A 12,071-nucleotide genomic window follows, 5' to 3' on the forward strand; every position below is an offset into this window, starting at 1 on the left:
CCCTCCATTCTGTTCCAATCCCTCCCTCCATTCTGTTCCCCAGTCCTCCCTCCATTCTGTTCCCCAATCCCTCCCTCTATTCTTTTCCCCAATCCCTCCCTCTATTCTTTTCCCCAATCCCTCCCTCTATTCTTTTCCCCAATCCCTCCCTCTATTCTTTTCCCCAATCCCTCTCCCTATTCTTTTCCCCAATCCCTCCCTCTATTCTTTTCCCCAATCCCTACCTCCATTCTGCTCCCCAATCCCTCCCTCCATTCTGTTCCCCAATCCCTCCCTCCATTCTGCTCCCCAATCCCTCCCTCCATTCTGTTCCCCAATCCCTTCCTCCATTCTGTTCCCCAGCCCTCCCTCCATTCTGTTCCCCAGCCCTCCCTCCATTCTGTTCCCCAATCCCTCCCTCCATTCTGTTCCCCAATCCCTCCCCCCCATTCTGTTCCCCAATCCCTCCCCCCCATTCTGTTCCCCAATCCCTCCCCCCCATTCTGTTCCCCAATCCCTCCCCCCCCATTCTGTTCCCCAATCCCTCCCCCCCATTCTGTTCCCCAATCCCTCCCCCCCATTCTGTTCCCCAGTCCTCCCCCCCATTCTGTTCCCCAATCCTCCCTCTATTCTGCTCCCCAATCCCTCCCTCCATTCTGCTCCCCAATCCCTCCCTCCATTCTGTTCCCCAATCCCTCCCTCCATTCTGTTCCTCAATCCCTCCCCCCATTCTGTTCCCCAGTCCTCCCCCTGTTCTGCTCCCCAATCCCTCCCTCCATTCTGTTCCCAATCCCTCCCTCCATTTTGTTCCCCAATCCCTCCCTCCATTCTGTTCCCCAATCCCTCCCTCCATTCTGTTCCCCAATCCCTCCCTCCATTCTGTTCCGCAGCCCTCCCTCCATTCTGTTCCCCAGCCCTCCCTCCATTCTGTTCCCCAGCCCTCCCTCCATTCTGTTCCCCAATCCCTCCCTCCATTCTGTTCCCCAGCCCTCCCTCCATTCTGTTCCCCAGCCCTCCCTCCATTCTGTTCCCCAGCGCTCCCTCCATTCTGTTCCCCAGCGCTCCCTCCATTCTGTTCCGCAGCCCTCCCTCCATTCTGTTCCCCAGCCCTCCCTCCATTCTGTTCCCCAGCCCTCCCTCCATTCTGTTCCCCAGCCCTCCCTCCATTCTGCTCCCCAATCCCTCCCTCCATTCTGTTCCTCCCTCCATTCTGTTCCCCAATCCCTCCCTCCATTCTGCTCCCCAATCCCTCCCTCCATTCTGTTCCCCAATCCCTCCCTCCATTCTGTTCCCCAGCCCTCCCTCCATTCTGTTCCCCAACCCTCCCTCCATTCTGTTCCCCAATCCCTCCCCCCCATTCTGTTCCCCAATCCCTCCCCTCTATTCTGCTCCCCAATCCCTCCCTCCATTCTGCTCCCCAATCCCTCCCTCCATTCTGTTCCCCAATCCCTCCCTCCATTCTGTTCCTCAATCCCTCCCCCCATTCTGTTCCCCAGTCCTCCCCCTATTCTGCTCCCCAGTCCTCCCCCTATTCTGCTCCCCAATCCCTCCCTCCATTCTGTTCCCAATCCCTCCCTCCATTCTGTTCCCCAATCGCTCCCTCCATTCTGTTCCCAATCCCTGCCTCCATTCTGTTCCCAATCCCTCGCTCCATTCTGTTCCCCAGCCCTCCCTCCATTCTCTTCCCCAGCCCTCCCTCCATTCTCTTCCCCAGCCCTCCCTCCATTCTCTTCCCCAGCCCTCCCTCCATTCTCTTCCCCAGCCCTCCCTCCATTCTCTTCCCCAGCCCTCCCTCTATTCTTTTGCCCAGTCCTCCCTCTATTCTGTCCCCCAATCCTCCCTCCATTCTGTTCCCCAGTTCTCCCTCCATTCTGTTCCCCAGTCCTCCCTGTATTCTTTTCCCCAGTCCTCACTCTATTCTCTTCCCCAGTCCTCCTTCTATTCTTTTCCCCAGTCCTCCCTCTATTCTGTTCCCCAATCCTCCCTCCATTCTCTTCCCCAGTCCTCCCTCCATTCTCTTCCCCAGTCCTCCCTCTATTCTTTTCCCCAGTCCTCACTCTATTCTTTTCCCCAGTCCTCCCTCTATTCTCTTCCCCAGTCCTCCCTCTATTCTCTTCCCCAGTCCTCCCTCTATTCTGTTCCCCAGTCCTCCCTCTATTCTGTTGCCCAATCCGTCCTCCTATTCTGTTCCCCAGTCCTCCCTGTATTCTTTTCCCCCGTCCTGCCTCTATTCTGTTGCCCAATCCGTCCTCCTATTCTGTTCACCAGTAGCTACCTCTTTTCTGTTCGCCAATTCCTCTTGCTATTCTGTTCCTCTGTTCCACAGACCCTCGCTCTGTTCTGTTTCACAGCCCCTGCCCTCTGTTCTGTTCCTCAGTCCTCCATCTCCACTGTTACCCATTTCCCCCTCTATTCAGTTTCCAAACCCCCTTCTGTTCTGTTCCCCATTCCCCCCACTATTCTGTTCCCCATTCCCCCCACTATTCTGTTCCCCATTCCCCCAACTATTCTGTTACCCAATCTCCCCTCTATTCTGTTCCCCTTTCCGCCTTCTATTCTGTTCCCCAATCTCCCCTCTATTCAGTTTCCAATCCCCCTCTATTCTGTTCCCCAATCCCCCCTTTATTCTGTTCCCCAATCCCCCCTCTATTCTATTCTCTGTCCCCTCTCTATTCTGTTCCCAGCCCCTTCCATTCTATTCCCCAGTGCCCCGCTGATCTGTTCCCCTGTCACCCTCTATTCTGCTCCTATTCCCCCCTTCATTCTGATCTCCGATTCCCCCTCCCGCATGCATCCCCAAATGTTTCTGATTTTGGACTTGAGCCCTATCTCCTTTTGATCCTTTGAGAGAAAATAAGAGAGCTCTTTTAGAAGGCAAGACAATTCCTTGAGTGAAAAGCCGATTAAAACTGTGTCTCCTTATAATTATTATTTTATTTCACGCATGCTGTGTGCCTGGCATTACTCGAGCCCCTGGCATTGTTTCCGTATTCTCTCTTTTAATGGACAAAGAACACTGCACCCAGAATTGCTGACTGACAATGGCTGACTGGGAGTGGAGCAGAAGACAAGGGAATGGAAGAAACTCACCTGTTGTGGGCTGTTTATGACAAAAAATGGGAGGTAGCTGTGTGAAGAAGCCCAACCAATGTTAATCAGCAGCTATTGGGAGGCAAGACAGTGTCAGCTTGGCTCGGTTAGTAGCACTTTTGCTTCTGGAAAAGGTCATGTGTTGAAGCCCCATTTTCAGAGTTGAGTGATTCCCCCCAGCACAGTTCACCCAAATCATCAACAGCTACTCTTCAAAAATGTATCAGCATCAGAACTGCACAGACAGGATTGCCAACCTTCCAGGATTGGCCTGGAGTCTTGAGAAATTAAAGTTTAATCTCCTGGACGCTGCTGCAAGCAACCCAAGGGAAAACTCAAACAAAAACAGAAAGTGCTGGAAATACTCAGCAGGTCGGACAGCATCTGTGGAAAGAGAAGCAGAGTTAACGTTTCAGGTCTGTGACCCTTCATCAGACCTGGCAAAGGTTAGAAAAGAATTAAATTTTAAGAAAGTGAAGGAGAGCGGAGTAGCGGAGCGAACAAAGGGGAAGGCGTTTGATAGGGCAGAGGGAGATTAAATAACAAAGATGTCCTGGGACAAAGGCAAAGCGTGTGTTAATGCTTGTGGTGAAAGACAAAACATTAGTCCAGAGAGAGTGTTAATAGCAGAATAATGAGCAGCTCTGACTGCATGAAAAACAGACACATGGTTAAAAAAAAATGTTTTAAACGGCCAGTCATGCTCTGAAGTTATTGAACTCAATGTTCAGTCCGCAAGACTTTAGAGTGCATAATCGAAAGATCAGTTGCTGCTCCTCGAGCTTGCGTTGATCTTCACTGGAACACTGGAGCAGGTCAAAGACAGAAATGTTGGCATGAGAGCAGGGGGGAGTGTTGAAATGGCAAACAACTGGAAGCTCGGGGTCATGCTTTCGGACTGAGCGGAGGTGTTCCGCAAAGTGGTCACCCAATCTGCGTTTGGTCTCCCCATGGTAGAGGAGACTGCATTGTGAGCAGTGAATACAGTATACTACATTGAAAGAAGTACAAGTAAATCACTGCTTCACCTGAAAGGAGTGTTTGGGGCCTTGGATAGTGAGGAGAGAGGAGGTAAATGGGCAGGTATTGCACCTCCTGCAATGGCATGGGAAGGGGACGAGGTGTCAGGGGTAATGGAGAAGTGGACGAGGGTGTCGAGGAGGGAGCGATCCCTTCAGAATGTTGACAGGCGAGGGAAGGGGAAGATGGGTTTGGTGGTGGCATCATGCTGGAGGTGGCAGATATGGTAGAGGATGATCCTTTGGATGTGGAGGCTGGTGGGGTGGAAAGTGAGGACAAGGGGAACCCTGTCGGGGTTCTGAGAGGGAGGGAAACGGGTGAAGGCAGAAGTGCAGGAAATAGGCCGGACACGGTTGAGGGCCCTGTCAACCACAGTGGGAGGGGGGGGGGGGAATCCTCGGTTGACGGAAAAGGAAAACATACCAGAGGCACTGCTGTGGAAGGTTGCATCATCAAAGCAGATGTTTCGGAGTTGGAGAAATTGGGAGAATGGAATGGAGTCCTTACAGGAGGCAGGGTGTGAAGAAGTGTAGTCGAGGTAGCTGTGAGAGTTGGTGGGCTTATAATGAATATTAGTGGACAGCCTATCCCCAGAGATGGAGATAGAGAAGTTGATGAAGGGAAGGGAAGTGTCAGAGATGGACCATGTAAAGGTGAGAGAATTGTGGAAATTAGAAGCAAAGTTGATAAAGTTTTCCAGTTCAGGGCGGGAGCAGGAAACGGCACCGATACAGTCATCAATGTACCGGAAAAAGAGTTGCGGGAGGGGGTCTGAATAGGACTGGAACAAGGAATGTTCGACATATCCCACAAAAAGACAGACATAACTAGGATCCTTGCAGGTACCCATAGCAACAGCTTTTACTTGAAGGAAGTGAGTGGAGATGAAGGAGAAGTTGTTGAATGTGAGAATAAGTACCGCCAGGTAGAGGAGGGTGGTGATGGATGGGGACTGGTTGGGCCTCTGTTCAAGGAAGAAGTGGAGAGCCCTCAAACCATCCTGCTGGGGGGTGGAGGTGTGGAGAGATTGGACATCCTTAGTGAAGAGGAGGCGGTTGGGGCTAGGAAACTGGAAATTGTCAAAATAACGTAGGGCGTCAGAAGAGTCTCGAATGTAGGTGGGAAGAGACTGGACCAGGGGAGAAAAGATTGAGTCAAAATAGGAAGAAATAAGTTCAGTGGGGCAGGAATAGGCTGAAATGATGGGACTACCAGGACAGTCCTGTTGTGGATTTTGGGAAGGAGGTAGGAGCGGTCTGTCCAGGGTTGCGGGACTATGAGGTTGGAAGCTGTCGAGGGAAGATCTCCTGAGGAGATGAGGTCAGTGACAGTCCTGTGGGTCATGGTCCGGGGAAGGTAGGAAGAAGTGTCTGAGCGTTGGCACTCAGCCTCTGCAAGGTAGAGGTCGGTACGCCAGACAACAACAGCACCACCCCTGTCTGCAGGTTTGATCACCATGTCGGGGTTAGACCTGAGAGTACGGAGTGCAGCAAGTTCAGAGGGGGGCAGGTTAGAGTGAGTGAGGGGGGGCAGAGAAATTGAGACGGCCGATGTCTCGCCGACAGTTCTCAATGAAAAGATCAAGAGAGGGTAAGAGGTCAGAGGGAGGGGTCCAGGTGGAGGGAGAATGCTGGAGGCGGGTGAATGGGTCTACTGATCGGGGGGAGGACTCCTGGTCAAAGAAGTGAGCCCGGAGGCGGAGGCGACAGAAGAAGAGCTCAACGTCATACCGAGCGCGAAATTCATTGAGGTGGGGGCATAAGGGGATAAAACTGAGACCTTTGCTGAGTACAGAACGTTCAGCGTCAGAGAGGGGAATGTCAGAGGGTATAGTGAATACACGGCAAGGGGTCAGATCAGAAGGGGTGGGGTCAGAGGGAAGTGAAGGGGAAGAAGGATCTGGAGGGGCATTAGTCTCCATCAGTTGCTGGAGCTTGCGTTCCTTCATATCTGAAAGGAAGTAAAACAGTTAATGCGTCGAATAAGACGAAGGATGAAATGAAACTGCGGAGTAGAACAGCTTTGAGATAAGGTGAGGATGTGCTTCTGGAGAGAGAGGTTCAGTGTGTACATGTGGCAGCACATGGCATTGAGTGTGGATCTCAGGATGTGAGAACAGCAGTCCGAGGAATGTTGTATTACCTGTAATCCTGGGTGGATTCAAAACATGAAGGGTGAAACTTCAGTTGGAATCCACGTGGAATACATTGGAGCCGGAGACAGTCACCGAGGACGGAGATGAGGCTGTGAAAACGAGTTTTAGTAGACACTTTATCAAACACCAGGACGGAAATAGAAAGCAATGAAGGTGAACAAGGTAAAAGAAACAAACAAAAATCCTGTCGGAGAGAACAGTAGAACTTCTTTAAGGTAGATATCCCTGGAAGAGAAGTGACAGTGAATTAAACACTAAAATAAAAGCAAAATACTGCAGATGCTGGAAATCTGAAACAAAAACAAAATGTGCTGGAAATACTCAGCAGGTCAGGCAGCATCTGTGGAGAGAGAAGCAGAGTTAAAGTTTCAGGTCAATGACCTTTCATCAGAATTGGCAAAGGTTTGAAAAGGATTAGGTTTTAAGCAAGTGAAGGGGAAGGGGGTGGGGGAGAGAACAAAGGGGAAGATGTTTGATAGAGCAGAGGGCAGGAGAGATTAAATAACAAAGCTGTCGTGGGACAAAGGCAAAGTGTGTGTTAATTCTTGTGGTGAAAGACAAAGCATTAGTCCAGAGAGAGTGTTAATGGCAGAGTAATGAGCAGCTCTGACTGCATGAAAAGCAGGCACATGGTTAAAGAATAAAATATTAAAAAAGGCCAGTCATGCTCTGAAATTATTGAACTTAATGTTCAGTCTGCAAGGCTGTAGAGTGCCTAATCGAAAGATCAGGTGCTGCTCCTCGAGCTTGCGTTGATGTTTCCATTTCCAACACCTCCAGCGTGATGCCACCACCAAACGCTTCCTCCCTCCCCTGTCAGCATTTCGAAGGAATTATTCCCTCTGTGACACCCTCGTCCACTCCTCCATTACCCCTGACATCTCATCTTCTTCTCACGGCACCTTCCCATGCAATCGCAGGAGGTGTAATACCTGCCCTTTTACCTCCTCTCTCCTCACTATCCAAGGCCTCAAACACTCCTTTCAGGTGAAGCAGCAATTAGTATACTTCTTTCAATTTAGTATACTGTATTGTCTGCTCGCAATGCGGTCTCCTCTACATTGAGGAGACCAAACGCCGATTGGGTGACCACTTTGCGGAACACCTCCGCTCAGTCCGAAAGCATGACCCCGAACTTCCAGTTGCTTGCCATTTCAACACTCCCCCCTGCTCTCATGCCAACATTTCTGTCTTTGACCTGCTCCAGTGTTCCAGTGAACATTAACGCAAGCTCGAGGAGCAGTACCTGATCTTTCGATTAGGCATTCTACAGCTTTGTGGACTGAACATCAAGTTCAATAACTTCAGAGCATGACTGGCCTTTTTTTAATATTTTATTTTTAACCATGTGCCTGTTTTCATGCAGTCAGAGCTGCTCATTATTCCACTATTAACACTCTCTCTGGACTAATGCTTTGTCTTTCACCACAAGCATTAACACGTGCTTTGCCTTTGTTATTTAATCTCTCCTGCCCTATCAAACACCTTCCCCTTTGTTCTCTCCCCCACTCCCCTCCCCTTCACTTGCTGAAAGCCTAATTCTTTTCTAACTTTTGATGAAAGGTCACTGACCTGAAACGTTAAATCTGTTTCTCTCTCCACAGATGCTGCCAGACCTGCTGAGTATTTCCAGCTCTTTTTGTTTTTGTTTCAGATTCCCAGCATCTGCAGTATTTTGCTTTTATCCACAGGAAAACTCATTGGGATGTAAAAAAAAATGTTTTTAAAATATTTTCTTTGATCGCTTTTATTTATTGGTTGTAGAAATATTGAAGTCAGAGGGGGAAAGGGACTATGTGACCAGGCAGAGCCTTGGAGATGGTAGCTCATGAGGTGAAACCTCCAAGAATACGTTGATAAAAAGTTAGCAACCCTCTGCACAGGATAAGCCAGGGTGTTCATCACATAGTTTGCATCCTGCAGTTTAAAGCTGAGGTTTAAACCTGAATCAGGTGTTAGTGTCTAATAAGTTCTATTAATGGGTGTTAAATACCTACTGGTTGAAGGTAATAGGGTGAACAGGTTTTTGGTGTTGGTTTCTTGTACTCAAATGTATATGTAAAGGGCCAGCCAGCACTGGCTGGGTGTTGTTAGGAGTGGAGAAGTAAGCTCTGTGACAAGCAATAAACAGTCTCCACCAAAGCATCCTAGTCGCAGTGTCTTCTTCACAAACAGGCTTGGAAGTTTCTCTAACATTGGTAGCAGAGGATGGTTGCCTGAAAGTGAAGATTGGAGCCTAAGATTTGTTTTCAGACAGGAGATTAAAAGTGGAGTTAGTTTTTTGAGAAAGCTGTATTTGGAGGTTTTTTTGGAAGAGAGATGACTGAAACCAGGTGTAAGGTGTAGGGATATGATTTTTCACCGCTATTTTGTGAAGCCAAATCTTATGATCAATGGAAGAATGAAGTTGATCTGTGGACATGGGTTATGTCTTTACCAAAAAGGAAGCAAGGAATAGCCCTTGCACTTTCATTTCCCACCAGAAACAAGATAAGGGGCAAAGTGTTCTCGGAACTAGAGACTCATCATTTGGACAATGAGAAGTGTTTGGACGATCTCTTAACAGTTGTATGAAAGTTGACTTATTGAGTGCCGATGTGGCATGGACAGACTTTGATAAGTTTAAAAAAATGGATGGTTCTTCCATGGAAGAATATATTATGGAGTTTAACTGACTATGTGCAACATTGCAGAGATTCTACTTGGAAATTCTTAGATCACATTTTCCACTGATATCCTCGATAATTTTAGTGTAGTCATCATCTTTCAACAGAATCTTCAACCTATGACAAGTTGAATGTGCAAACTGTCAATGTAGTTTTGAAATAATTTGCCTTTTCTCCTTTAAATCCCTACCCCCGGATGCCATTAATACCTCTTTAACATCCTGCTCAGAGATATTAGATCTCGCTAAAGGAATACAATAATAAGGCCTTCAAATTGTTGGATTGTGCTTGGATATCGAACATGGATAGGCTCTTGGTATTAACCGGAGTTAGGTTCAAAGAAAGAGATACATTTTTTGATCAGCTGTCTGACCCCCTGAAAATTTTTTGGGAAAACATTCCTTTCCGGTGCAGATGGGCTCTTCAGTGGTGACACCGTAGGTGGAGGATACAATGCTAGCAGCATTTCGAGGCCGTGCAAATATGGGGCCAAATGTCAGTACGAAAAGAGAATCACACACAAAACGAATGAGGATAGAGACCCTTTTGGCAGTTATAATCGACAGCAGTAATTGGGCAATTATGGCAGAAGGACGAACCCCATATATAACCAAACGGTGGGCAACAGGTGTTTCTGATGTGACTCAGAGTATCATTGTGCATTGCATTGTCCAAAAAGGAATAACCGGAATTTTGAGATGACACACGACGTGGAAGGTTCGGAAGGCAAGGATCACGCTACTGATCAATCAGAAGGAATTGTACTGGTCACGAGAAGCTTCAGTCCGGTAATGAGTGTCCTAGTTGCAGATTCGTTCAATTGTGCAATACTAGACAGTGGGTGTACGTCCACAGTATGTGGCGTGGACTGGTTAAGGTGTTACATGGATTCTTTAAGTAAGGAAGAGTGAAGCAAGGTCAAAGAATGTGACAGCTCTATCTGTTTCAGGTTTGGCAATGACAACACATTGAAATTACTACAAAGAGTGGGAATTCCATGTAAAATAGCAAGGGTAAACCATTTAATTAGTACGGATGTAGTTTCCAGTGAAATATCTTTGCTGTTAAGTAAACCGTCTGTGAAAAAGGCTCGGATGAAATTGGATACGGAACATGATAAGGCAGTTGTCTTTGGGAAATCTGTAGCTTTGCAGTTTACACAGTCGGGACATTACTGTATTCCTTTAGCGAGACCTAACATCTCTAAACAGGATGTTAAAGAAGTATTAATGGCATCCGGGGGGTAGGGATTTAAAGTAGAAAAGGCAAATTATTTCAAAACTATATCGACAGTTTACATATCCATCTTGTCATAGGTTGAAGATTCTGGTAAAAGCTGCAGGGGTATTAGATGATGACTACACTAAACGAGTCGAAGAGACTTAGTAGTTGGCAGGAAAAAAGACAGAGGCGCAAGGGGAGAGCCAACTGTGCAACAGCCCCGACAAACAAATTTCTCTGCAGCACCTGTGGAAGAGCCTGTCACTCTAGAATTGGCCTTTATAGCCACTCCAGGCGCTGCTTCACAAACCACTGACCACCTCCAGGCGCGTATCCGTTGTCTCTCAAGATAAGGAGGCCCAAAAGAAGACACTAAACTTATTGAAGATATCAGTGGAAAATGTGATATCTGTAAAAAATACTGGAGGACGTCATCCCGACCCATAGTGAGTCTCCCATTAGCAAGGGACTTTAATGAAACTGTAGCGATGGACTTGAAGGTATGGGATAAAGAAAAAAACATTTTTCTTCTCCACTTTATAGACGTAACAACTAGATTCAGTCTGTAAATGGCAATTTGTAGTAAAGACAAAAAAGTAACAGTGAACAAGATAATGGAAATGTGGCCAGGAACGGGACTGGGAGCACCGGCTAGATTTCTAACTGACAATGGAAGATAATTTGCCAATGATGAGTTTAGGAGTATGTGTGAAAATATGAATATTGTAGCAGGAAAAACAAGTTTGAGGGTTTTCCTAGCCCTTTTAGCGACACACTCATGGGAATGTAAGTCCATTGACATCAAAGCAGCATTTTGCAAGGGGAGAAATTTCAACGGGAAGTATTTTTAAAGCTACCAAAAGAAGCTGGAGATATAGAGAGGAAATTATGGAAGCTAAACAAGTGTGTTTATGGGCTAAATGGTGCATCCATGGTGTGGTATTTTTCAGTTCGGTCGGTCATACTAAAAGCTGGTTGTATTCAGCTCAAAGTGGATCTGGCAATGTTTTACTGATACTATGAAGAAAAACAAGCAGACATTTTCTTGATGCACATAGACGATTTTCTGTGGAGAGGATCTGAGGCATTTGTGAAATTTGTGGTAGATAAAGTTCTGCAGGAGTTTAAAATTGGAAGTCAGGCTTCTGAAGCTTTCAAATATATAGGGTTGAATATTAGGCAGACTAAGTTAGGGAGTAACCCTAAATCAACAGTCATACCTAGAGAATGGTATTAGGATCCCAGTAAATTGGGTCAGATCCTCACAAAAGGAAGTCTCTGCAACCAAGGAAGAAGCAGACCAGTTAAGGAGCTTAATCGGGCAGTTGAACTGATTGTGCACACAAACTAGGTCAGATGCTGAGAATTGAGCACCATGCCGAAACATGCTACTGTTGGGGAAGTGCTGAAAGCAAATAAGACATTGAAGAGATTGAGTTTTGATAAATGTACCCTCAAGTTTCCAGCATTGGTTGAAGGTAATAAGGTGAACAAGTGTTGATTAGTTAATTGTACTCAAATGTATATATGAAGAGCCAGCCAGCACTGCCTGGGTGTTAGGAGTGAGTTCTGTGGCATGCAATAAACAGTCTCCAGCAAAGCATCCTAGTCTTAGTGTCTTCTTCACAAACAGACTTGGAAGTTTCTCGAGCAGCAGGTTTTGGGCAAGTGAGGTGAATGCAGAGTACACTGACTAACCTAAGCTTCAGACCTGGGGTGTCTTTAATTCCAAAGCCTCAGTTTAAAGCCTTTGGCCTCATTCTCAATTCATCCTCCTAAATAAGCCCTGTGCTCACTGATCAACCTTGGTTCCTGGTCCAACATTGCCTCGATTTTAAAATTCTCATCCTTGTATTCAGATCCCTAATGGCCTCGCCCCCTCCCTATCTCTGTAATCTACTCCAGCCCCACAACTCTCCAAGATATCTGCAACCTTCCAA

General features: G+C 47.1%; 1 protein-coding gene across 1 annotated transcript in view; it reads left to right on the forward strand.

Annotated features, from left to right (window-relative positions):
• LOC137375109 (ephrin type-B receptor 1) overlaps positions 1–12,071 on the forward strand; it is an 826,129-nt gene that overhangs the window by 278,812 nt on the left and 535,246 nt on the right. The window lies entirely within an intron of this gene.

This window comes from Heterodontus francisci, chromosome 11 (genome assembly GCF_036365525.1).
Source record: "Heterodontus francisci isolate sHetFra1 chromosome 11, sHetFra1.hap1, whole genome shotgun sequence".
NCBI classification, from domain to species: domain Eukaryota; kingdom Metazoa; phylum Chordata; class Chondrichthyes; order Heterodontiformes; family Heterodontidae; genus Heterodontus; species Heterodontus francisci.